This window comes from Coenobita brevimanus, chromosome 25 (assembly GCF_032717465.1).
Source record: "Coenobita brevimanus isolate Jiangsu-jjx chromosome 25, ASM3271746v2, whole genome shotgun sequence".
Taxonomy (NCBI): domain Eukaryota; kingdom Metazoa; phylum Arthropoda; class Malacostraca; order Decapoda; family Coenobitidae; genus Coenobita; species Coenobita brevimanus.
Window position 1 is genome coordinate 27870405 of NC_136978.1, and position 26008 is coordinate 27896412.

Sequence of the window (26008 nt, forward strand, 5' to 3'; positions counted from 1 at the left end):
ATACGGTCACACACTGAAAAGTTTGAGAACCGCTGCTGTAGAGGCTTTACAACAATATCCCATCTCTAGACAAACCCAACGGTACCAATAAAAAAACGCCTACATAGTTACTTCACACCCACGGCAATACAACACCTTCAGTCACAACACCATAATCCAAGCCCCCCTCCTGACATCCATCCATCGGCAGTTCTTATACAGAGACGATCGCACTCATCTAGATAGATTTAGAGCTGAATATCACCCAACCCTCCTCAGTTACCATCTTAGATTTGAGTTGAATGGAATCACAGATGACACGTGCCCGGTGGGTAGACCAGTCCCACACACCATAACACATATATTGGAACACTGCATAACACATAATACACGTAGACACAACATCAACAGTATTGGAAATATATGAGACAACACTCAAGGGGCAGTTTCTTACTTACGGTCGACAGGTCTGCTCCATCAGGCTGATCGAGGTTGAGGAACAACAAAAACAAACCGTACCTTGGCGAAGATTTTTCTCTTTTACAGCAGCTTTTCCGTAGGTCAGTCATAAAATATGACAATATTAATATTTTACTGCATTTCTTTTCTGAAGCACATCATAGCAGTTAGAGTCACATTCTTGTGTCTTTCTACTGTTACAGCTCAACAGTAAAGGAGAGATGGCAAATTCTGGAAAAAAGTGAAGATATTATAATGATATCCTCAAGTTAATTAGAAACAATGGATGGGGTGGAGAGGTACATTAGTGAGGGGTGTGTAAACTGAAGGCAGAATAGCCTGATGGCAAAGGACACGGTGATATGAAGGCGATTTGTTGGTGGCCATATCATATGGTAATTTAGCGTTTTGCTATAGACAGACAGACTCAGACTGGTTACTTTACGAACTTGCGGAATTTATCAGGAAACATGCTTTGAGACTTGAGGTGGATGAAGCCTCGAGTGGGGGTCCACGAGGCCACCTGCACTACCCGAGCACCAGTGGGAGTGTACGGTAGGGATGCAAATATTCCACACCTGTAATGCACAATAAAAATTAAATAAAAGAACAAAAATTAGATATTCGACATCGGTAATACACATCTGTAATACCCATCTATTGTTCCTCTGATTTCCTCATATCTTAGCAACAGAAGGATAAGAGTAAAAGTAGACGATGCATATTCCAATTTTCAGTTGATTAATGCCAGTGTGTCACAAGGATTAGTTCTGTCTCCAACTCTCTTTCCAATTCATATTATTGATCTCTTATTTGTCACTCATAATCCCATTCACTCACATGCAGATGACTAAACACTTCACAGTTCATTCGCACTTAAACACTCATTCACAAAGTTTAACAAGTGTAACTCACAACTCAGTACAGAAGTCTCCATAAATCAAGACTTATATAAAATCACGGAATACAAACAAAATAACAATTGTATCATTTAAGGCGAGGAAAACAAAATATATACACTTTACTAATAGACATATAATGCCTGATTCATATATCACCTTTAATACTACTAATATTTCTGTCTCTACAAGTATTGTAAGTCTCTGTTTTTCAGTTAACAATGCCCTCAGCTGGACCTCTCATACCAGATCAGTTGCTAAAACTGCTTTAAAGTAACTTGCATTATTGTATGGAGGCTGTAACTTTTCTCACTGACAAGCAGTTAGTTATAATTTACAAGACTCAGGTGCCCTCTCAGCTGGAATATTGTTCACACTTGTGGAATGGATGTGGATAGGTTGCACTAAAACAACTGGACAAAATTCAGAACAAAGCTATTTGAATTATTAATAATCTTGTTATTAGTAATGAACAGAACGAATGTTGCATCAGTTCCATTATTTTACAAATACTTTTCATAGCAAATGCTCAGCCGAAGTTGCATCCATTGTGCAACCTCTCCACACCTTCCCAGGTGCTACGCGGGCATCTGGTAGCGCTCGTGACTGGACTGCCACATTGCAGAACTTCAGCCTATCAGAATTCTTTTATTCCTCGAAGTGCATCTCTTTGCAACTCGTTTCATCAAAGTGGTTTCCCCCCAAAACTTCAACCTACGGCTGTTCAAGCTCAACTGTTACTTTATTTATTATTAATATTTTTTCTTGAATGGAGGACCTCTGAAAACAGGTGCATGTTTTTTTTTTCTTTTGTTCTCTTATATATATATATATATATATATATATATATATATATATATATATATATATATATATATATATATATATAAATAGAGAGAGAGAGAGACAGAGAAAGAGAGAGAGAGACAAAGACAGAGACAGAGACAGAGACAGAGAGAGACAGAGATAGACAGATAGATAGATAGGTAGATATAGATAGACATAGATATTAATATATATATATATATATATATATATATATATATACAGGGCACTGTCCTGTCACCAACTCTCTTCCATTTATTCATCAATGACCTTCTAAGCTGTACATCTAAGCCTATCCACTCGTACGCATGACTCCACCCTTCACCTTTCCATTTGGTTTCCGCAATGTCCATCTCAGCAGTTACCAGTGTTGTAGTCAAGACCAGGCACCTCAAGACCAAGACCAAGACCAAAACCAGGCCCTCCGAGACCAAGACCTAGACCAAGACCAGATCCTCCGAGACCAAGACCAAGACCAAGACCAGACCCTCCGTGACCAAGACCAAGAATTTATGTGTTTGCTGAATGAATGAAAAGTAGCTGCAGCCTGCAGGTCCTGCACTGCTGGTCAGTTTTCACAGGCGTCTCAGCCCCTCGAGTGAGTGCACTTGTACCCCAATCACCCAGTTGCAAATTATATATCGATGCGATACTCAACAATTTTTAAACGAATTTAAAATAATTATCTCACATGAGCTGAATGAGGTCGAGGAGTTTCTGGGATGACAATTACTAAGAAGAATGAAAAAGAGAAGAGGGCATTGGGGATAATTCCCCAGGCCAAAACTCAAGAGTGGACCAGGGCCCACACCAGGATTGTGACAATTTTGCTTCTTTTCTGGCCCGTTAAACGTTTTCCAGGCACCCCAGGGCGCGGTCATAGCTCTTTACGGCCCTGCACACCGATGTTTCGGCTTTTGAAAGTTTTTTAAAAGTTTGTACACTTTTGAATGTACGGTTTTGAAATTATAATGTATGGTGTTGCATACTTTGTCAGTGCCATCGTACTCATGGATAGCTGTATCATCCTCATGGAAGGCTGGTTTTCGGAAGGCTAATTTTCGCACTTCTCTCTGAGCTTTACCCATGTCCAAACGTTCCATACACAACATATTCATCTTTCGTTTCTCGTGAACAGACGAGGGGGACTACCTATTTTTCAGGATAATTACACAAGACCGAAGGGGTTTCGGGATACAGAGGAGGGAAGCAAAAATTTTTCATAAATATATAATATATATTTTTCTTCCATAAGTGCTCCAAGTACTTCTTACGGTCATATCCACTATTTGTTTAAGAGAACAGTTTTCACTAACTTTCCCTCTGGAGATGGGCCCCCATTCGAGTCTGCTCATTGCCCTTCTTGCTACTACAGATGATTTATCGAACTCCAGGGCTAGAAACGCCACTGGGCCACATGGCCATGGCCCCCCGCTCATAGGTGAATAAGTTGTATGAAATACGAGGGTGGCTGTGAAACACTAGAAAATATTCTGATTTCTTCTAAAAAGGTGACAGAAGTCACTGCAGACCTCCGTGTCAGCCATTTGGAAGTTCTGAAGGGTCATAACTGGAAAGGTTGGAAGTCACTGATGTCTGACTTGGCCCCCATCGCTCCAAAATCCTGGCTATGCCCCTGTAAGGGAGGGAATATATTTACAAAATTTAATGTATGTGAACAACCGAACATCTCGGTAAAATATTTCCGTTTTCATTGTTTCACTGGCATGAAAAAACAAACACAGGAAAATAGAATTTTATGTGGTTACGTTTTCTGAGCGAACTAGCTAAACCTGTGGTGTACATGTATGAAGGGTGCGGGTATTGCATACACCATACTCATATATGAAGTACATGGAAGAAAACAGAGCTGCAAACATGCGTGCATGCAAATGGAGATTATCACTGCAAACATGGCCACGTCATGAATGCTCTCTCGACTCGCACGCACTCTATCAGCGCTCACAGGGCTCAGCTCATGCATCATCACCGTAACGCTAGCCAGGCAATATCTATAGACAGTATAATGCTGTATGGTGTGCCGTGAATTGAATCAGCCATGATTGTTCTCCATGTATGATCATAAATTCCGACCTTCCCTACGCTGCAATGCACTTTGGAATGCTGGCCTTGACCTGGTTTCGAGCAAAAACTGCGAGACCGAAGCTTTGAGACCAAGATCAAGACCAAGACCACATCAAGCGTGACCAAGATCAAGACCAAGACCACATCAAGCATGACCAAGATCAAGACCAAGACCACATCAAGCGTGACCAAGATCAAGACCAAGACCACTTCAAACTGGTCTTGAGACCAGTCTCGAGACCTACAGCACTTGCAGTTACTTCAACAATCAAGAGATGAGGCTATGGCACACCTAATGTCTGACTTGGCTCGCATCTCTGACGGGGTAAAAGTAATCTTGTTTTTAATGCATCAAAGACTCAGTTCTTACACCTATCAACCTGACAAAATCTTCCACAGAAGTATCCTACTGTTTGATAATATTCAGCTTAACCCACGGCATCCCGTCGACGTACTTCCACGTCCTCACGTTATGTCACTGCCAATCCCGTTGACGTACTTCAACGTCCTGCAATTGCAAGGTTCATAATTTCCACAATTTTCAAATTTCGCGCGAGATTTTCGATTCGCCCACGTACCCAAGCCTCCCCTACCTGCCCCCAGGCGGGCAGCATCCCAGACCCCGCGTGACCTGCGCTCGCCCTTGTCTCGGTCACTCACCTGTTAGCAGTGACCCAGGTCAGACATGGCGCGTAAAGGTCTCTCAAATGACGAAATACAATCCGCCCTGGATGCCTTCACTGGAGATAGTGATTCTCCACTTGATGATGATGTGGTGGATCGAGATTATGTGCAGTCTGAGGAGGAAATAACAAGCAGTGATGAGGAGGTCCCTTCGCCCCGGAAAAAGCGGTATGTCACGTATCGTAAGGCAAGGGAAGGCCAGCCTGCACCCAAAACATCTGCATGGACTTCTCTCCATCCCCTAGAGAGAGATTCTGATGAGGACGAGGATGAGGACGATGACGATGACGGCGGCTTAGGACGTGATGTTGCCTCGTGGTTGGGGAAGGAAAAAATCTCACCCCGAGGATCAGAAGGTGGGGCGAGAAGGCAAATAAAGTATGGCCTAGTATTTTGTCTGGGGAAGGCGAAAGTGGTGTGGTGGGAGTGCGGGGTGAAAGGGAAGTGGTGTGAGGGAGGCAGCACGAGCACGTGGTGCACGTAGGCCTATGGGAGAGGAGGTGGAGCCACTCCCCAGCACGTCTTTTGCCATACAATATTCGCAAACTTCCTCCACACAGCCCCAGGATGTGGGGAAAGGAAGGAAAGGGAAGGGAAAGGGTAAAGGAAAAGGGAGAGGGAAGAGAAGTGCAAGTGATGAAAGGCGCCGCTCTCCACCTCCCCCACCACCACCAATGTTGCGTTGTGCCTTCAGCCATGTTTCAGAGAGTACCATAACTTCCTACACTACTGAAACTGTGTGGGATGGCGATATGATGCTCAGTATAATGGTAAGACCAGTCAGTATGTGCCAAGTCTTATATAAACTTGAAACGGGTGTAATGTTTGCAGGAAAGTAATGTGTAAGTTGAGAAATAGTGTAAGTTGAACGAAGTGATATGAAAACTACACCCACTGTATAAATCTGCGAAAATATGACGCTCAGTATAACACTCTGGTCAGTAAATATGTGATAGCAAGAATATAAAGTGGAAACGGGTGTAATGTTAGCACGAATAAAACGTATAAGTTGAAAAATAGTGTAAGTTGTAATAATTGATGTCACGAGTACACCCACTGTGTAAATCTGCGAAAATATTACACTCAGTAGAACATTCTGGTCAGTATGTGATAGGAATTATATAAAGTGGAATTTGTTGTAATGTTAGTAGTAAGGTAATTTATAAGTTGAATACTAGTTTAAGATGAAACAAATGATATCGCGATAACACTCACTGTGTAAGTACGCGCTAATATGACGCTCAGTTGAATCGTAAGGTCTGAAATTATGTGATATCAATTATATCAAGTGTAAACATGTGCAATGTTAGTGGTGAATTATTATATAAGTACAAAAATAGGTTGTAAGTTGAAATAGTAGTCATGGCGACTTCACCGTGTGTGTTATTATGCGCTATTATTACGCTAAATATTTACGTAAGGCCTGAAATTATCTCAAAACAGTTCTATAAAGTTGAAAAGTGTATAATGTTATTAGGAAAGTATTATGTTAGTAGAAAAAACACAATACGAGTTGAAACAACAGTCACAGCGAGTTCACTCACTACGTAAATAAGCGCTAACATTACGCTAAATGTTATCAAAAGGCCTGTGAATACGTAAAAACAGTTCAATAAAATGTAAAATGGTATAATGTTATTGTAGTTGTATGTAAGTAAAAAAAATGATATGTATCATGATTTTAGAATGTTAGCGATTCATCGTGACCAAGTTGCCCGATTTTGCTCATTTCGCACGATGGTACAATGCTTATTTCTGCTCTGTTTTTGTATAAAATCCAATATACTCTTTTATCACATGTTTTTATGTTTGTAATAAATACATATCTACTTACTTTCATTGGTTTCCCAGACTTATAATACCATAGAAAACGTTAGAGAACACGGGGCCAGGTGGGACCAAGGCATACCTGGTTAAGGTAATTATGGACCCCGGGGACCAATTTCTTTGCCACTGACCATTGTTTCTGACCAAAAGCGAAAGTTTTAGGGGAAGAAAAAAGGGTCGAAAAATGGTCAGGATTGGGGGGTACCAGTGGTCAAAAAGTGGTCGGGACGGGGCGGGTTAATCCTACATCATCCTTGAACATGCTTGGGGATTCATTCACTTGGGGTTTATCTTGGAAAGATCATTTTTACATCTCTTGAAAAATCTGCATCCAAGGGATTAGGTGTGCTAAGCCGACTCCATTCCTTCTGTACCCCTGCACAGTTGTTGACTTTATACACGGGTTTTATACGCCCCTGTGTAGAATACAACTTTCATGTGTGGGGAGGCTCCCCACATACAGCTCTTCTCAAGGGGGTGGAGTCAAAGGCTTTTCATCTCATTAGCTTTCCTCCTCTTACTGGCTCCCTTCAACGTCTGTCTCTTCACTGCACTGTTGCATCTTTATCTCTTTTCTATTGCTACTTCAATGGTCACTGCTCCAAACTGTCTCCTTGCATCCCTCCACCTCTGTGACGGGCGCATAGCACCCGTGTAGCAGCAAACTCTCATCCCCTTTTTGTCCAGCTCTCTAATGCAAGAGTTAACCATTACTCCCAGACCTTCATTTATGCAACAGATCATCTCTGGAACTGTCTCCCTCTGTTTGTATTTCCTGCTAGCTATGATCTCCAGTCTTTCAAACGCAGCGTGTGGAGGCTTCTCGAAATGATCGGATCTTATTTTTGGCTGTCTCTTGTTATTTTGTTTTTTTCTTGGAAGGAACAGTTTGCAGGCTTCTGGCTTTTTGTTCCTTTTTCCTGGCATAATATATATATATATATATATATATATATATATATATATATATATATATATATATATATATATTTATATATTCTGGGCCAAGTTAGACTAAAAGCAATGTGGTTACTTGTGGAATTACTGCTTACATTGTAATGAAAGATTAATATCATTAATGTTCCTTTTTTTTTTTACATTTATTGTGTATTACAGATGTAGATTTTATATCTAATGGTCCTTTATTTAATATTTATTGAATATTTCAGATGTTAAATATTTATCAAACGACCTTTGACATTTATTATATATTTCAGATGTGTATTATATCGTTATTGTTCCTTTATTTATCATTCATTGGGCATTACAGATGTGGAATATATATATATGATAAATAAAGGAACAATAACGATATAATACACATCTGAAATATATAATAAATGTCAAAGGTCATTTGATAAATATTTAACATCTGAAATATTCAATAAATATTAAATAATGGACCATTAGATATAAAATCTACATCTGTAATACACAATAAATGTCAAAAAAAAAGGAACATTAATGATATTAATCTTTCATTACAATGTAAGCAGTAATTCCACAAGTAACCACATTGGTTTTAGTCTAACTTGGCCCAGATTTCCGTTCTTTAGCGATTTTTTTCAGGTAGTGAGTGGCGGAGAAGGCTCAACATATTTTCCATAGAAGTTCTTCTTGACTAGAATTATATGCCAGTGATCACCTATTGCCAGAGCTCAGCATTCAGGATGGAGGGATGCCAATTTCAGGCTAAGCTAGCGTAAAAAGAGTGATAACCATTTGCGTAACACTTTGGCTAAATACACCACACCTAGATGTTCCTATACTCATTTTTTTTTTTTTTTTTTTTTTAAATCGAGGCGAAGATGCACTTGACAGGTTGGTGGTCATTGGCTGAATGCAACATGTCCGAGTAACATTGTTGTATTTCAAATAAAATACTAGGCAGTGTGAATCGAAACTTATTTACTAACTCAAATTTCTCTCTCAGATACATCTTACATTCAGTCAATCAGCAACCTATCAAGTGCGTCTTCGCCTTCATAAAAAAAAAAAAAACTGACTATAGTGATTTCGGAACACCTCAGCTTCAGCGGTTTGGTTTGCATGTTACACCTTAGCATTCTCCTGTGTATGTTTTTTTTTTTTTTTTTTTTTTTAGCACTGCAACATGTACTTAGCTTGTACGTTATAACAAAAAAGAGGATCACGAAACCTCCAAAGTGCTTAGAATATGTCAGTATCTAAGGAGGGAATGTTAAAGAAGTTGCTCTTTTTTTTTGCAGTGTAAGTGGTGATTCAGTTAATAAAGAGATAACCAACAGTGTAATGCTTAGCCAAGGAACATTGCTCAATTCAGATGCTGCAAGATCAGTTTACAAGCATCAATAATACTATGTGAATAAGCGCTGTCGGTGTATGTGTGTCTGCCAAAATTGACCCCCTAGGATTTTAACGTGCCATTCATAAGATGCGGAATGAAATGCAGACAACGATGGTGTAAATTATGACTACGTGCGGTCAGTTGCACGCGAGCAACTCTCTTTTTTGTGACCGATTTTTGCAAGACATTGGGAAACTTCTACAGGTCATACCGCTGGAAGAAATGAGCTGAAATTTTGCATGGGCATGCCAAGTAAGTAAAACGGTCCACGTCAAGTTTGGTGTCAAATGCGTGTGTCGGGGGCAAGTGCTTAGCGACCCTATCCGCTAAGCATTTGTTCAAACTATCCAGTGCTCTACTAAGCGTCAAATACACTTATATTAAAACTGCATTCACGTTGCTAATATCTACACATATTATTAAAACAATCTATTCTCCGAGTTGTTTCAGGAGAAGAAAAAATATATATCTGATGACTGCCCCCTTTTAAGAAACAGCAATCTAAGATGTCAGGGCAATTTACTGACTCACTTCTCATTAGTTTCTTATGTGACTTCTGTTCTAAACTGATGTCTGACAAACATTACGTACTTCTTCTAAACTTCATCTTTAGTTTCTTACTAAGACCCAGGTGTGATGCACCAAATGGCATCTCCCTGTCTGTATCCTTCCCCTTCCCCTGCACTTCTTTTCTCTTCAAATGTGGATGATGTATATGTGCAGAATTTGTACTTGTTCTTGCGTTCCCACACTTCCTATGCTTCCTATCCCCACACAGATACATAAAAATTATTAACGAAAAAATTTCACACAGGTTGCTGTTGTTCAGTATCTTTCTAAAAGTTTAAATGTATGTTAATATCAGTTACTATTGGTGGTGGCTAGTATCAGTATGATTTTTAACATTTGCTGCTCCGGTCAGATTATATGTGTTTCGTGTCTTACCATAACAGTTATCAAGTTGGGTTGTGTAGCTTTCGGTATAAACTTACACGGGTGTTCGTGCAGACATATCGATGTTGATGGCCATGGTGTTCATCATGGAGAATGTCCAGTGAGAGGCGAGCAGAGCCCCAAGGTCGTCCCTGGGCAGGTGAGTGAGCACCAGGAGTCTGGTGGACCACACCAGGAGGCGGCCCTTGAGGGACCAGTGGGCGAAGGCGGCGAGGAAGGTTGGATCGTCACTCACCACGACCATCGTCACGCACCATGACACCTGCCGCAGCTGATGACGTCACAACGGTAAAAGTTGCCTGAGTGACCACCCTCCTCAGCAGTGATGTAACAGTGACCTACCCGCCTCAGCAGTAATGTAACAGTGACCTACCTGCCTCAGCAGTAATGTAACAGTGACCTACCTGCCTCAGTAGTGATGTAACAGTGACCTACCCACCTCAGTAGTAATGTAACAGTGAACTACCGGCCTCAGTAGTAATGTAACAGTGACCTACCTGCCTCAGTAGTAATGTCTGAGTGACCTACCTGCCTCAGCAGTAATGTAACAGTGACCTACCTGCCTCAGCAGTAATGTAACAGTGACCTACCTGACGAGCCTCGCTGACCACCAGGGAAAGCTGCTGCTGCGTCAAATTAGCGTCCTGGCCGCCCACACCCACACCAAACACACCCACACCCAACCAGGCTCCATCATCACCCATGTACTGAAATGTTGGGCTAGAGTAGAGAGTCTTTCCGTACACTGGAGCATTTAAGTTTCATTAGAGTTAAAAGAACGTGGAATTCAACCACAAGGGCTGAAAACATGAAGATTTGGATAGAAATTTTTTGGTCGACTGTATTTTTCTTTTTAACAAAACTACTCTACTTAACTGAGAGAGAGAGAGAGAGAGAGAGAGAGAGTTAACTGGATAGTGACTCTATGAAATACTTTATCTCTGTTGATAACAGTGGGTACTGATGTGACGCCATCTGTCAGAAAGAGTGGGAAACACTTGTCCAGTTCTGTTTTCTTGAGCGTTGCCTCCATTGCCTGACTTGCGTACTCTGCCACAGCCCACTTGTCTGTTAAGAAAAAAAATAAGAAAAGAATCACGACTATGATGAAAATTATATATATATATACTATATATATATATATATATATATATATATATATATATATAGTTATATATATAGTTTTATATATATATATATATATATATATATATATATATATATGTATATCTATATATATATATATATATATATATATATATATATATATATATATAGTTATATATAGTTTTATATATATATATATATATATATATATATATATATACAGTAGGCTCGCACAATGCATGAGAGATTGGGCGGTCCACGACCTCGCGCACTGGGAATTCGCATACTAGGAGTACATAATCTTATGGGAATAATTATGTATGGGTGGTACCCCTTCATACCTGGACATTTTTTGGCCCTTAGAGACATAATAAAGGTCATATTTTTCAGACATTGTACTAAAGCTATAGCTACAATAACAAAAATAAGGGTAGTCACCTTAACAACAGTAGACAACAGGCCTGACGACCTTAAATAACTGGGGTTCCGAGGCGCGGCAACACTTACAGCGCCGTGCTCCCCACCTAACCTCCCACTGCACCAACACTTCCCTCCAAAGACTCCTCTTGATCACCTTCCCCAGGAGCATCAAAGTCACTCACTTCGGCCATAAACCCTTCAAAGTCCAATGCTGACACTTCTGACATTGCATCCACTTCATCCTCAACAGGAACAGGAGCAGATGATGTTGCTGGTTCCGCAATTTCACCAACTTGAGCCAGCTACGTGTAGCTTGTTATGAGCGTCTGTCTTCTCCTGTTTATTTCTTCCCTGTGCCTGTCTGTGTAGAAACGGAAGAGTTTGTCAATACCAACCAGAAGTTCCTACGTTCTTAGGTTGCTCACTTCCTGTTCCTTCACATCTTCCTTGAGCTTATCCACGGCAGCAAGGATCTTGCTAATGTTTGACATACACAGCTCAGTCCTGCCTTCCATCACACTAGGCTGCTCAACTTAACGCTGCCTGGCGTCGAGCTCTGCGACGGCCTCGTCTATCCGTTGCAACACTTCCTCGGGAGGCTGTTCCTCAGTAGCAGTGTGCACTTCTTGTACGTCCGCCAATGTAACGTCGTCGAAACCTGGTACAGCTTGTGCTGCTGTCAATGTTGCTGCCTCAGCCTCGGCCAGTGGTTGAATGGCCGTCTCCTAGGTGATGCATAAGTGAGGTACGAGCATTCGCCACGCATGGTTCACCGTTGCAGGTGTAATCTGGTGCCAGGCTTGTAGGAGAAATTCAACTGCATCCTTCAGCGTAAAATTATGCCAAAATGCCTCAACAGTCATGGCATCTGTGGCAGGTCGGGAAACAGGTGCTGGTGGAGATGGAACGGGAGCAGATGCCTCATCAAGGTCTTCATCGTGATCTTCTTGTAGGGCATGAAGCTCCTCTTGTGTGTCAGTCTGCCTGCGTAGGTAGTCATACACTTGCTTATGGTAGAAATGCTTCACAGTGGCGCTTAGTTCCTGATCCAGTGGCTGCACTAGTGACGTGCGGGGCGGCAGAAACACAACACGACAATCCTTATGAAGATCTTCAAGGTATGGAGGGTGACTTGGTGCGTGATCAAGCACAAGGAGCATCTTAAATGGGATGCCCAGTTCCCGACACTTGGCCCTGGCATCAGGGACACACCGCCTCGTTAACCAGTCTGCCATAATGTTCCCGGTCATCCAACCATTTGCGGACTTGTACCAATACACGCCACTTGCATCCATGTTCGTGAGGTTTCTGTAGCACCTTGGGTGTGAAGCTGTGTGTACAACAACTGGCCCCATCTTGTGGCTCCCAGACAGGTTTACAGCGAACATTACCGTCATCTTACACTTCCGGAGCTTGCGTCCAGGGGCTTGTTTCTGTCTTTTAGCGATGTAAGTTGATTTGGGCATGGCCTTGTAATATAATGACGTTTCATCGATGTTGTAGATCTGGTCCTTGTTGTACTGTCCCTCTTCAATAATCTCTCTAAATATCGCAGGATAGTCTTTCACGGCCAGCTCATCAGCAGAGGCACGTTCACCAGACACTTTCACGTAACGGAGTTCCTTGCGCTTGAGAAAACGGTCCAGCCATCCAACCGATGCCCTGAAAGGTTTTTCCACTTTTAACCTGCGAGATGCTGCCTTGTAGAAGAGCTGGGCTTGGTTCCAAATAAATCTTCCATTCAGTGGAACACCTTCCTTTTCTTTCCTCATTATGAAGGTGGTAAGATAGCACTCCATTAGTATCATAGCACGATTTCCCACCCGCGAACGGCTGTCTAGGTCAGAGGCACTGTACGTCTTCACTACAGCCTTTATGGCTTCATGGTTGTTCCACACAGTTCTCACTGTAGTTTCAGCCAGTCCCAGGGCTCTCCCAATGGCAGTGTTTCCTTGACCCTCCTCCTTCATCTTAATGATCTTTAACTTGGTGGTGTGCATCAGAAGTTTCTTAACTCTTGGGGTTGGAGCCATGGTGTGGCAAAGTACAGGCAAGGATGGAGCAGCACAAAAAACACCACACATTGTACACGACAGGTTAGCTGTAGAAAGCGGATCTGCACAGTGCACGAGCCAGGACTGTTATGGTGTGTCCGCTCCCTTGTACCCCAAGCTGCGCAGTAGAATGCCCGGGAATTTCTGCGCATCAACATGATGACACTGTGTGAGGGGTGGTCGCGCACTAGTAGAAAATGGCATTTTTGAGCCACTCCTTGCCTCTGCCTCGCTTTCTGTGCGATAAACTCGCGCATTGAAGGGTTTTTGGTTATGATTTTTGGTCACTCGCGCACAATGCGAATTGCACACTGCGATGACGTGCACGATATATATATATATATATATATATATATATATACGATGAAAGTGGTATGTGCGGACGCTAACCATCCACTTACTCGATGTAGTGCTACTTTGGGTGTCTGCCCTTTTCTCTCTTCCTTCCTCTTCTGTCTTTCTTTCCTTCATTCTTTCCACTAAAACTTTGCCTACGGATGACTTTCCACTCCCACATCTGTCTTTCTTTCCTTGACTCGTTCCTCTTCCTTCAGCCAATGGGTAACTCTACACTGAGTGACAAGCCAAATGATCCCCTATACACCAGGAAACCATTTACTAAGCTGAGTGGTAACCATATAACCAAGTTATGACACCTGGTGGTTTACTGGGGAATTCAGGCACTCCAATCAGACTGAGTCTGTGTAGGTTTCTTTTCAAGGGTTGGTTGGGGTTTATTGCTCAAGTAAATGCCACTCGGGGATCAGTGAGGCTGGTCACTGTCATCTTAAATGCCGGGACCAACATGCTTAGCCCCGGGCTCCTACGCTCCACATGGGGCAACGTAGGATTGGATGATGGATGGATGGATGGATATATATATATATATATATATATATATATATATATATATATATATATATATATATATATATATATATATATATATATATATATATATATATATATATATATATATATATATATATATATATATATATATATATATCATCATCATCATCTGGACCTTCTTTCCCACTTTAGGTAAGGGTGAGGAGTAGCAATGTCCAGACAGCCCAAATTCGTCAAATCCATTGGGCCTCGCTTCCCTTCACTCTTCATTCAAGCCTCCAGAATCGTGGCTATATCTGATACGCCAAAAGCATTCACCACATCCTGCAGTTTCACATAAACGTACTCAGGAGGGTCAATCCGGACTGTCACGTTAAAAATGGGTGTCAAATCCATGATCATGCGCTTCTCCTTACAATATTCATCCAGCCAGCTCGATCTGTTGTCAGTCCCCCAGTCTCATGGACTTCCAAACCTCGTTCCTCAAACACTCATCCACCTTATCCCTCCACTCCTTGACCTACCTCGCCTCTTCCTTCCTTCAGATTGGCTCAGATATACCCTTTTCACCCCTATATTGTTATCCATTCTCTCCACATGACCATACTATTACACTCTCTTCGATTCTGGTGTCCACAGACTTCCTCACTCCACATCTTTCACGAATCACATTATTTCGTATCCTATTCTCTGTACTCCACACACATTCCTCAGCAGTCCCATCTCCATTGCTCTCGCTACTGACTTTTCATTTTCATGCCACACCATAGTTTCACATCCATAAGTTAAAGCAGGCACTAAGACTCCTTCATATAAGCATCGTGCAGCCTCAACACTCAAGCCTATGTTTCTTATCAAGGCCTTCTTGCACCAGCTACTTTTCTTCCTTGTGTCACTTTGTTTTCCATTCTTTTGCACATTTTCCTCTCTTTTCTATCACTGTACCCAAGTATTTGAACTCTCTCACCAATTCCAGTCTTTCCATTCACAGTAACATCGCACTGGGAGTCATCTTCTCAAACAATAATCATCACTTTACTCTTTTCTACATTTACGCACAAGGTTGGACTCTCACAGACATCTGCAAAACTATGCACTAGTCTACCAAGTTCTTGTCCAGTACTTGCAAGAAGTACTGCAACATCAGCATACAACAAATTTAAGATATTCCATCCATCACCATTCATTACCAACGCCATCCCCCTCTCCAGTACTCGTGTTTTACTTCTATCATCACCCCATCTATCTATCTATCTATCTATCTATCTATCTGTCTAATCTATCTATCTGTCTGTCTATCTATATACTGTACATCTCTCTCTCTCTCTCTCTGTATATATATATATATATATATATATATATATATATATATATATATATATATATATATATATATATGCGCTATTTAGGCATCATTTCCCCCTAAAATTACGCTCGTGCCCTCTTGTCTTTCCATCGTCATTCATAAACAGATCTTGTCTCCACTTTTCTGTAATATGGAAATAATCTAAGCTCACCTCTTGTCTCATTTAGGGTGCATAATTGGAGCTTTTCCAGCCTCTTTCCATAAAGACAGATCCCTCAAGCTTGATAATATCCTTGTGGCCATCTTCAGTACCTTTTCCACTTAATTAGCATGTTTGTTCTATGCTATGACTATGGGGATTTGCAATGAAAAGGAATGTCTAGTATGAGCATACTTTGGTTACAATTAATTTTAAAAGTACGTGAGCTCCACCCATACCGGTCTGGAGAACGAGCTTGAGAGTACCAGTAGTTCAATCATAGTTTAAGGATGTGATGGCCATATCGCTGCCACCCTAAACCTTTCATTCATATTATTAACAGCCACTCTTAGTTTGGTTTCCATTGAATTTTTATAATCAATTTATTACGACCAAATGGCGACATACGTAGTAACAGGACCATGAAGCCTAATTTTATGTATTGAGGAACTCGTGCCTTACAGGTTCCGCTGTTTTGTTGCATAGATATATTGGAGTTTACAATACAGAAGTTAGCAACTACCAAAGTGAGGATGTCTTACGAGAATGACACCTAAATAATTGTCTTTGGGCTGATAATTACATACATCAGTCAACGACTGTCCCTGAGGCAGTAGGTCCCTGACTGAGGGACACCCTGGAAAATAATGCTGAGGACTGTTGGTGTTAGGACGGTCGCATAGTTTGCAAGAGGAAAAGTGAAGCACGTCCTCTGCCTCAGAGACTTGCTAGATAGGGCGATATCCTAGACGAAGTCGAGCAGACATAACAACGTGCCTGCGAACCAAAGTCCATGTCAACGATACTGGAAGGAGATAGACGAAAATGCTCGTAGTGTTGGATGGACACACTCTGAGTCTGCTCAGCATTCCTGCAAGGGAGTATAGGGAAAAGAATGGTTGAATGTAGCATCTTTTTGTAGCCGAGGAAAGACGATGTAGGATCACCAGGTAGAAGCAGTCCACAGACATTTTTTGCAACGAGGTCACCAGTGTCATTGGCTGGATTTCCCACATGTGAAGGAATCCACAAGAACTGTATGGGAAGAAAAATTCCGGGAACTAAAACTTACTGACGTTAAGATTTGTTGAAGAATACTGAAGCATGTGAGTTTTGAAGATGAGATGGTTTGAAGGGCAGACTTAGAGTCACAGATAACTACACCATTCAGTCTTCACTGAGAGAGGAGACTAACTACACACAAGAGACCCAGTAGCTTATAGTGGGTAGAGCTAGGTAAGTTCAGTTGTTTGCGGCCAACCCAGCATCCTTCCATTGGGTCCAAACTGGGTGAGTAGATGGAGCATCCAGCACTCCAATCTGCTTATGGGGAACCGTCGATATGGGGACGGTGTATGGGAGGAACTGAGGAAGACTCTTCTGATGGACTCCAGAGCTAGTTGTTTCTGAAGGAGTGGTAGGTCTGCCTTGAAGGAAGGAATAAAGCAGATTTCAAGATGAGGAATCCTCCAGGGCAGTGGACCATGATCCACTTCTGTCTCAGGAACATTAATATCAAGTCTTTGTCGGATGGAACAGGCTGGGTGGAAATGGACGTCGATGTGCAACAGGGTCAAATGAAGTTCTGATAACACGAGAATAATGAGGGACAAGATGGGGAAAATGAAGGCAATGGACGCTGAAGTATGAGACATTGGAGTATATTCTCTTAACAAGGAGGAGAAGATTGAGCTCAGTTTGCATGTTGGGTTATAAGGACGTCTTCGGCAGCTGACTAACAGCAGGGGAGAGGTATTCGACAACTGACTGTATGAATACAATGTACATAGTTCTGGGCACCGAAATCGAGATTCTGGCAGTATTATTGGTGAGCCACTTGAGGGGAACTAAGTGTTCCTGCAGCCGATCTGGGACGTCTCAGATGATGAACATGTCTTACAGGGATGGTTGGCATAATCTGCACAGATGCACCCAGTAGAGGTACTGTGACACTATTTCCTAAAGGGACTTCCAAAAGCATTTCTGGGATGTGGGGAGACAAGATTCTACTCTTCTCTGGGGAGAGGTTGAGGTCACAAGAGGAAGATAACTGACAGTATGACAGAAAGAAATGCTGAAAATCTTCTGGAGAGCTGGAATCAGTACAGGTATCATTAGCATAACTGGTAACAGTGGTTTCGGGAATGTTGGGAAGAAGAGAGAGTAACTGGTGCATGAGGACATAAAAAAGAAATGGGCTTAGGACACCACCTTGTGGGGTGTGGAAGGCATTGGAGGAGCTATATGTGCCCTTAAAAAGGACAAGTGAGGATCTGTTATGGAGGTTTCCTTGGATACCAAATTCCACAAGCTGATCAACTATGATATCACTACTTGCAACATAAAAGTACTTTTAAAATCAGTGAATGCTAACACACTGTTGGGGAAGAGAAGGGTACAGAGTTCCAATACACAGGGGTGTGTACATGTCTGTGACAAAAAACCGTTCAGTCTGGGTGAGAGTTTGTCCTCCAGCAGAAACATGAGATGTGTAAAAAAGATGCATTCGAGCACCTTGATAAAGCAGTAAGTCAGGGAAATTGGTCTGAATTTGTCAATTCCAGCTTTTGGAATGGGCAAAATCATGCTGGAGGTCCATGCATGAGGCACATATCCCCTACAGAAGCAAAAATTGTCGTGCTGTAGCAGGGCACTGCCAGGGACTTTCAAGAGTAGGCAAAGGACAAGGTAAGTGATGCCATCATCCCCCGGAACTGTTGCCTTACTCCTAATGAGAGCATGTTGCAATTCGCCCTCAGTTATCAGCACATCAGTAATTGTGCCTTGACTGATAGTTTGACACAGATTGTGAATTGGAAGTAAATTAATGGTAATTTTTCTGTTACCACCATTAGCAGTTTCTTTCATGAATGCTTAACCCGAGGCTTCCCATCGACGTATGAGTATGATGCAACATTTTGCATTTGCCAGTCCCATCGACGTACTGGTACATCGCGCAATGGCAAGGTGCATAATTTGCACAATTTTCAAAATTTGCGCTTGATTTTGGGTGCGTAGGATCGCTCGACCTTCCCCTACCTGCCACCAGGCAGGGACACTCGGCGACCCTGCGTGACCCATGCTCACCCTCGGCTCGGTCACTCACCTGTTAGCAACGGTCCTGCTCAGACATGGCGCATAGAGGTCTCTCGGAGGAGGAAATGCACGCCGCCCTGGACGCCTTCACAGGCGACAGTGATTCCCCACTGGACTATGAGGTTGCGGACAAAGATTATGTCCAACCAGAGGAGTTGGAAAGCAGCAGCAGTGATGAGGAGGTCTCGTTCCCCAGGAAGCGGTGCTATGTGACTTATCGTGCTGCTAGAGAGGGTCAGCCTGCACAAAAACAACGAGCAACATCCTCTAGCCAGCCCCTACGTGATGTGGAGCCCGGTTTCGAGGACGAGGACGAGGATGAGGATGGAGCCGTGGGATGTGCTGCCACGTGGTACAGCCGAGAGATTATCACTCATCATGGCCCCGAGCACACACCACGTCGTACGAGCAGGTATGGGCCTAGTCTTTGGTTTGGGGAGGGTGGAAGTGGCGTGGAGGGAGTGGGAAGTGAAAGGGAAAGTGCAGGGAGGAGTATTGAAAGTGAGAGTGGTGGGAGTGAGTCATCGCTCTCCCGTGGAGGTGTGAGGCGGCGGGGAGTATCATGTGGCCGAGTGAGGGTGCGTGATGAATCACGTGGGGTTGTGATGGAGAGCGAAGATGGGGAGGAACCACTCTCCAGCACGTATTATGCTCCCCAATATTTCCAGACACGTGGGCGAGTGAGGGTGCATGATGAATCACGTGGTGTTGTGATGGAGGGGGAAGGTGGAGAGGAACCATTCCCCAGCACGTCTTATGCTCCCCAATATTCCCAGACTTCATCCCCACAGCCCCCTAATGTTCCTCAAGGCCGTAAGGGTAAGGTAAAGGTAAAGGGTAAAGGCCGAGGGAAGAGGAGTGCGAGTGGGGAAGCCCTCTGCACTCCTCCTCCCCAACCTCCCCCACCAGCATCTCCTCCCCACCCAGACGAAGGCGACGATGGGGACGATGGGGACAAGAGATTTTTGTCATGGAATTGGGAGGATGGGAGTGATTTTTCTCCCATCATTCACCCCTTCACTGAGCAGGGTCGTGCTGGCTGCACTGCTCCCGGAATTCACCCTAATTCCACCCGGCTGGATTTTTTCCATCTTTTTTTCAGTGAGGGTTTTGTGGAGGAAATAGTGGACCAAACAAACCGTTTTGCTAGCAGCCAGCGCCGTGAGAGTGAAAGACTGGGCACAAGGACCAGGCATTGTATCAAATATGATTACCCAGTCTCTCATTAAGAAATGTTTTCATTTTTTGCCCTGTACTTTTGATGGGTATTGTGCGAAAGAACAATTCCGGCATCCTGGACAAGGGATCCTGTTATGCTGACACCGATATTTGGCCAAGTCACGAGCTGTAATCACTTTCAGCAAATTCTAAGTCGCCTCCACTTTTACGATGATGATGATCCTGCAAATGCGAATGACACAGATAAGATGAGGCGAATTAAGTTGGTCTTTCATCACCTGAGGCAAACATTTCGTTCCTCATTTTATCCCTATAGAGACCTCATCATACATGAGAGTCTCGTGTTATGGAGAGGCAATATTTCATTTCGGCAGTACATACCCAGCAAAAGGCACCGTTTTAGGTTCAGGATCTTTGTTATGTGTGACTGTAGGACTGATCATGTGCAAGACATAGTCTTGTACACTGGTGCACAGACAGACATAATAGAAGATCGGAGTATTGGACTGTCTGGAGCAGTGGTAAAGACAATGATAGAAGACTACCTTCATCGTGGTCACGTCCTTTACCTGGACAACTGGTACACTAGCCCTCTTCTCGCTCGATATCTACACAGGCATGACACGGGAATCTGTGGCACCGTCAAGGTGAACCGGCGTCACATGGTCAAGGTAGGGCGGAAACTTGACAGAAATGAGGTTGTCTTCTTCCAGGCAAACAATATACTTGCAACAGTGTGGAACCACAATAGAGAAGTCAGCCTCTTGTCTACGGTTCGCCGCCCCTTGATGCACCGTACAGAGTCCATGGATTACTGGAGCAAGAACAGGCACCACATATGGAAACCTAAGTGTCTCCTCAATTAGAACATCAACATGCGCCTGGTGGACCAGTCAGACTCCATGATATCCATGGTCGAGTGTGCCAGGACCACGATGAAGTGGTACAAGAAGCTTTTCCTTCACTTGCTAGATATAACTGCCCTGAATTGCCACCACCTGCACGCCATGACAACAGGAGTTCAGGAAACCTTTGAAGGGTTTGTGAGGGAGCTAACACGAGAGATTTTTGCCCGATATGTGGTTGAAAGGCCCCAACACTGCACACGCACTGCCCCTGCCGCCCAAACTCCCGAGAATATCCGCCCGCCATTTTCCCACTCCTATACCTCCCCAGCCAAATAGACCTAGGCCCCAGCACAGGTGTCATGTGTGTAGCAATTCCAGTGTGAGACCCAGCACTCAGAGAAAAGACACCCGTTATGAGTGCGTTGAGTGTGACGTGGATCTCTGTATTCACCCATGTTTCAGTGAGTATCACACCTTGATGCACTTCTGATATGGTGTGAATGCGATATTACGCTGATACTCAGAAATAAATGCGACAAACAGACGCTCAGTGTAATTATAAGGCCCGTAGATCTGTAAATAGTAGTATGGAGGTGGAAACGGGTGTAATATAAGTGGAAAATTATTATGTAAGTGTATAAATATGATCTAAGTGGAAACATACCTAGCGAGGGTATTTTGATGAGATATTCTGATGCTCAGTGGAATAAATAAGGCCCGTAAATATGTAAATATTAGTATGAAAAATGCAAACGGGTGTAATATAAGTTGAAATTTTTGTAAGTGCTGAAATTTATTCTATCAAAATATTCCTAGGAAGTATATATAGATGCAATTTTCTGATGCTCATTGGAATAAATAAGGCCCTTATATATGTAAATAGGAGTATACAAGTGGAAACAGGTGTAATATAAGTGGGAAATTAGTATGTAAGTGTATGAGTATTATCTTAGTCGAAACATTCATTGCGAGGGTATTTTGGTGCGATATTCTGATGCTTAGTTGAATTAATAAGGCCGTAAATATGTATAGTGCAGTATAGGGTGTAAACGGGTGTAATGTAAGTGGGGAAGTATATTTGGGACTGAAGAAATAAAGTAGAAGTTGAAACACGAGTGGTAGAGAGTGTGCTTGCTACGTGAATCTGCGCTAGCATTTCGCTAAATGCCCTCGTAATGAATGTATATACTTGAAAACATTTACAGTGGTGGAGGAAAGGTTCAATGTAAAGAAAACAATACTATGAAATTGATAAAACAATATGGTATGTTGAGATACAAGTCATAGCAAGTGCGCTGAGTAAGCAGATGTGCGCTATAGTTTTGCTACATGTCATCATAATGAATGAAAACATCTGAAAACATTTACATACAGTACAAAATGGTTAAATGGCATAACAGTTGTATACAAGAAGAAAATATGATATGTTGACTGAAACAAGAAACTTAGCACATAAGCGTCTTACCACTCTGACCCAACTCGCTTTGCTCGCGCGAAGGTACAATGCTTATTTTTCATATACTGTATATGTCATTGAAAACCATTATATTGTTATTCTAATTGTTTATTTGTTCAAATGCAATAAATGTAGAGGTGTTGTTTGTGGTTTCTCCCAAAATTACCTATCATAAGACAACGTGAGCGACTCTCACGTCAGTGATAGAATATGATACCTGGTGCGGGGGACCTCACCTGTTCCGACCACTTATGGACCACAGTAAGCCCTTTCTTGGTGATTTTCCTTTGTTTCTCAACAAAAGCGGAAGTTTTAGCCAAAAAAATGTTTTTCCAAAATAGCTCGGGATTGGGGGGTGTCAGAGGTGCAAAATAGCTCGGGACGTGGCGGGTTAATAATGAGCTCCAGATTGTCTAACTGTCAGTATGTTCCATTCCCACTGAGAAGTGTTGGAAAAGTGTACTATTTCCTTCCAGTATATTTACTTTCTCCACAATTTCTTGAGTTGATTTCTCTGTCTTTTGCAGGTTCTTTGCAATCGTCCTCATTACATTGTTCTGGGTATCACCTACCTTATGTTGATATGGAAGAATTTGTGCAATATTGTTAATTTTTTTATTTACTTCTTCAAGCTCATTTTCTGTAATCAATCCAAAACTGTCACCTAGAATTGCTTCACTTAGATCAAACAAACCACGTTTGTCACGTGTATATGTGATCTTGTTTGTTTCCCTAATTGTGTCAGTCCAATGTGATGGGATGTCCTGGATCATGATGAGGATAATGGTCTTCGCCTGTCCTACTTCATTAGATAGCTAATCCAGTGATGTTAGTGAGTCATGCTACGGATGATGATAATAATGAACATTTCAGTTATCTTGACTTAATCTGGCTCTAGTAGAAAATTGGCTCTGCTCTAAATTGTTTATATTACCTATAAAAGGAATTTAAATCGATTCCTAGGTCATGTAAGTGCCTTGTCATGGTAATTGCTGTATTAGTTGCACCTATATTTGTATGACTGGTATGTGATCATAAATTGTTCCAGCATGTATTAGTTTCTTCCAGGTCATTTCCATCGTATGTACTAGGTTTTTCGGTTGTATCCGATGTTTCATAACTGGAAGCTAAATTTCTTGAGACCCTTTTAAAATGATCAGTATAAATTTGTTTCTCTTCCGTCACTCAGTAGTGACTTAATTAATACCTTATGGGCTGTTCACTTACTTGTTCTGTATGGAGCTTCAAATTTCGGTGACAGTTTATCGTCTCTAATGTGAATGATGCCATAAACCATGTTACCTATGTTGATATTTGATTCTTTTGCCTTATTATTAAATAATTCCGTCATTTTTTCCTTGGACATCGTTGTTTCATTAACTTTGTATGTATCTCTTGGATTCACGTAAAGAAAGTTTAGGATAAACATGATAATTTGTTTACCTTCCAGTATCTCGTATGGGAGACATTTGTCTACCCCGTAAATAATAAAATGAGGTGAGTCTCCTACAGACCTGCTAATTGCATAATTAATAGATGCTTCAACTCTGGAGATCCAATCTTCCCGGTTTGCATACCGTACTTCTCATCATGTGATGTGTAAAATTTCAGAGTTACTCCATTGTCACACCTTTGGTGTGGTGAACCTACAGATAAGATTATCGATGATTATCCGCACAACTTTTTCTGCTGTCTTATCCTTATTTGGGACCAAAATTACATATCGTTAGAAATGATTAGTAGCAACAAAAATATCATGACTATACTTATTAGATAAAGGTAGCTTAAGGCAACTGCAACAACATCCCAGGGTTGGTAAAGGACTGGATATTTTCCTATGGGTGCCAGTGATAAGGTGTTACCTTTGTGCTTTGCATATGATTCACATGTGTTAATGTGATCATGTATAACTTTGTGTAATGATGGCCAGTAATATGACATCCGGGCATGCCTGACTGTCCTATCTTCGCCAAGATGGACTGCATGTGGACTATTGTGTATTATCCTTCAAATGTGAGGTATCATTGTGTTAGATGCCTGACATTTTCTCTATGATTTGGTTGTTCTTTATTTACCTTATATAAGGTATTGTTTACTACTGTAAATTGTTTAAGTGTTATATGTAGCCTGGGTAATGGTATATCATCACCTGATTCTAAATGATATATAACTTTAGACCATACGGGGTGATTTAACTTATGTTGGTCTTTCTGTGGCATGATGCCTATTAGGGCTACGCCCGAATTTCTCAGCCTGCCTGTTGCTTGGTGTGCGTGTGCGAGGCCTTGAGTTCTGCTGACAGTTTGTTTGTCTGTACTCTGGATGTGACTTTCCTTGGTCTTTACTTGAGCTAGATTTATTTATTACTGCAACAGTCTCTGCTACTCTCATACCTGTTTTACTGTTTTGTGATATTCCAGTCACACCTGATTTATTGTACTGCAACTGTAACTCATACACATAGTCCATTAAACACATTCCTAGACTATAAGATATAATCTTTGCGATTTTTATAACTCTTTCAGACAGTTTACATAATGCAGCTGTATATCCAGTTATGCCAACGACAGGTATTAGTGACATATTACCATCATCTCTAACCCATCATCAATTTTGTCTGCTAGCTAACAAAGCTCATTTAACCCGTGGATTGCACAATTACCTTTTCTATCCCACCCCGTGGTGTGCAACTAATGAAGAATATCTATTTTTTGTTTTTGTTCATTACAGACTTGAAGATAATCATCCAGGGCATCATCTGGTGAAATCTCTCTCTCTTTCTCTCTCTCTCTCTCTCTCTCTCTCTCTCTCTCTCCATCTTTGCGTAAGGCCATGTGTAAATTTACGTAAGGGGTGGTGAAAAAGTGAAAAAAAAAGTGTTGTTTTTGTTCATCATAAACTTGAAGCTAAACAACCAAGAGAAGAAAAGATCTTTCTCCGTCTTTGTGTAGCGCCATGCGTAAGTTTGAGTAGGGCAGGAGTAGTTAGCAGTGATGCACGGCCAGCACAGCCTAAGCTGTGGCTCGCAATGCCATGCTACCCAGCCTGAGCTGTGGCTCGCAATCCACGGGTTAATGATGGACGTGTCTGCTGTTGTATCACCTAGATCTGAGTTGGAAGTGATTTGTTTCAGTCCGTCTACAATTCTGAGGAATTATGAGGCTGTATCAACAAAAAAATTTCTACCCGCAGAGAATTTCCTCAGGAATTCTTTCTTAAACCCCTCAAATATTCTAGCTCACAAAAGCTTGTCTGGCTTAAGCAAATTGCCACCTGGCCAATGTTCCTGATTTATTCTATCTGCAAAGACAGCATTTTTTTCCCCTTCTCGTCTGTACTGTTTCTTCTAACGAAATGTTGTTCACATCCGTCTAACACTGTCTGTAGATCTACTCCGTCCTCATTATTACCTGAAAATTTTGTGAGACTTGTGTCCTCATGATAAACATACAT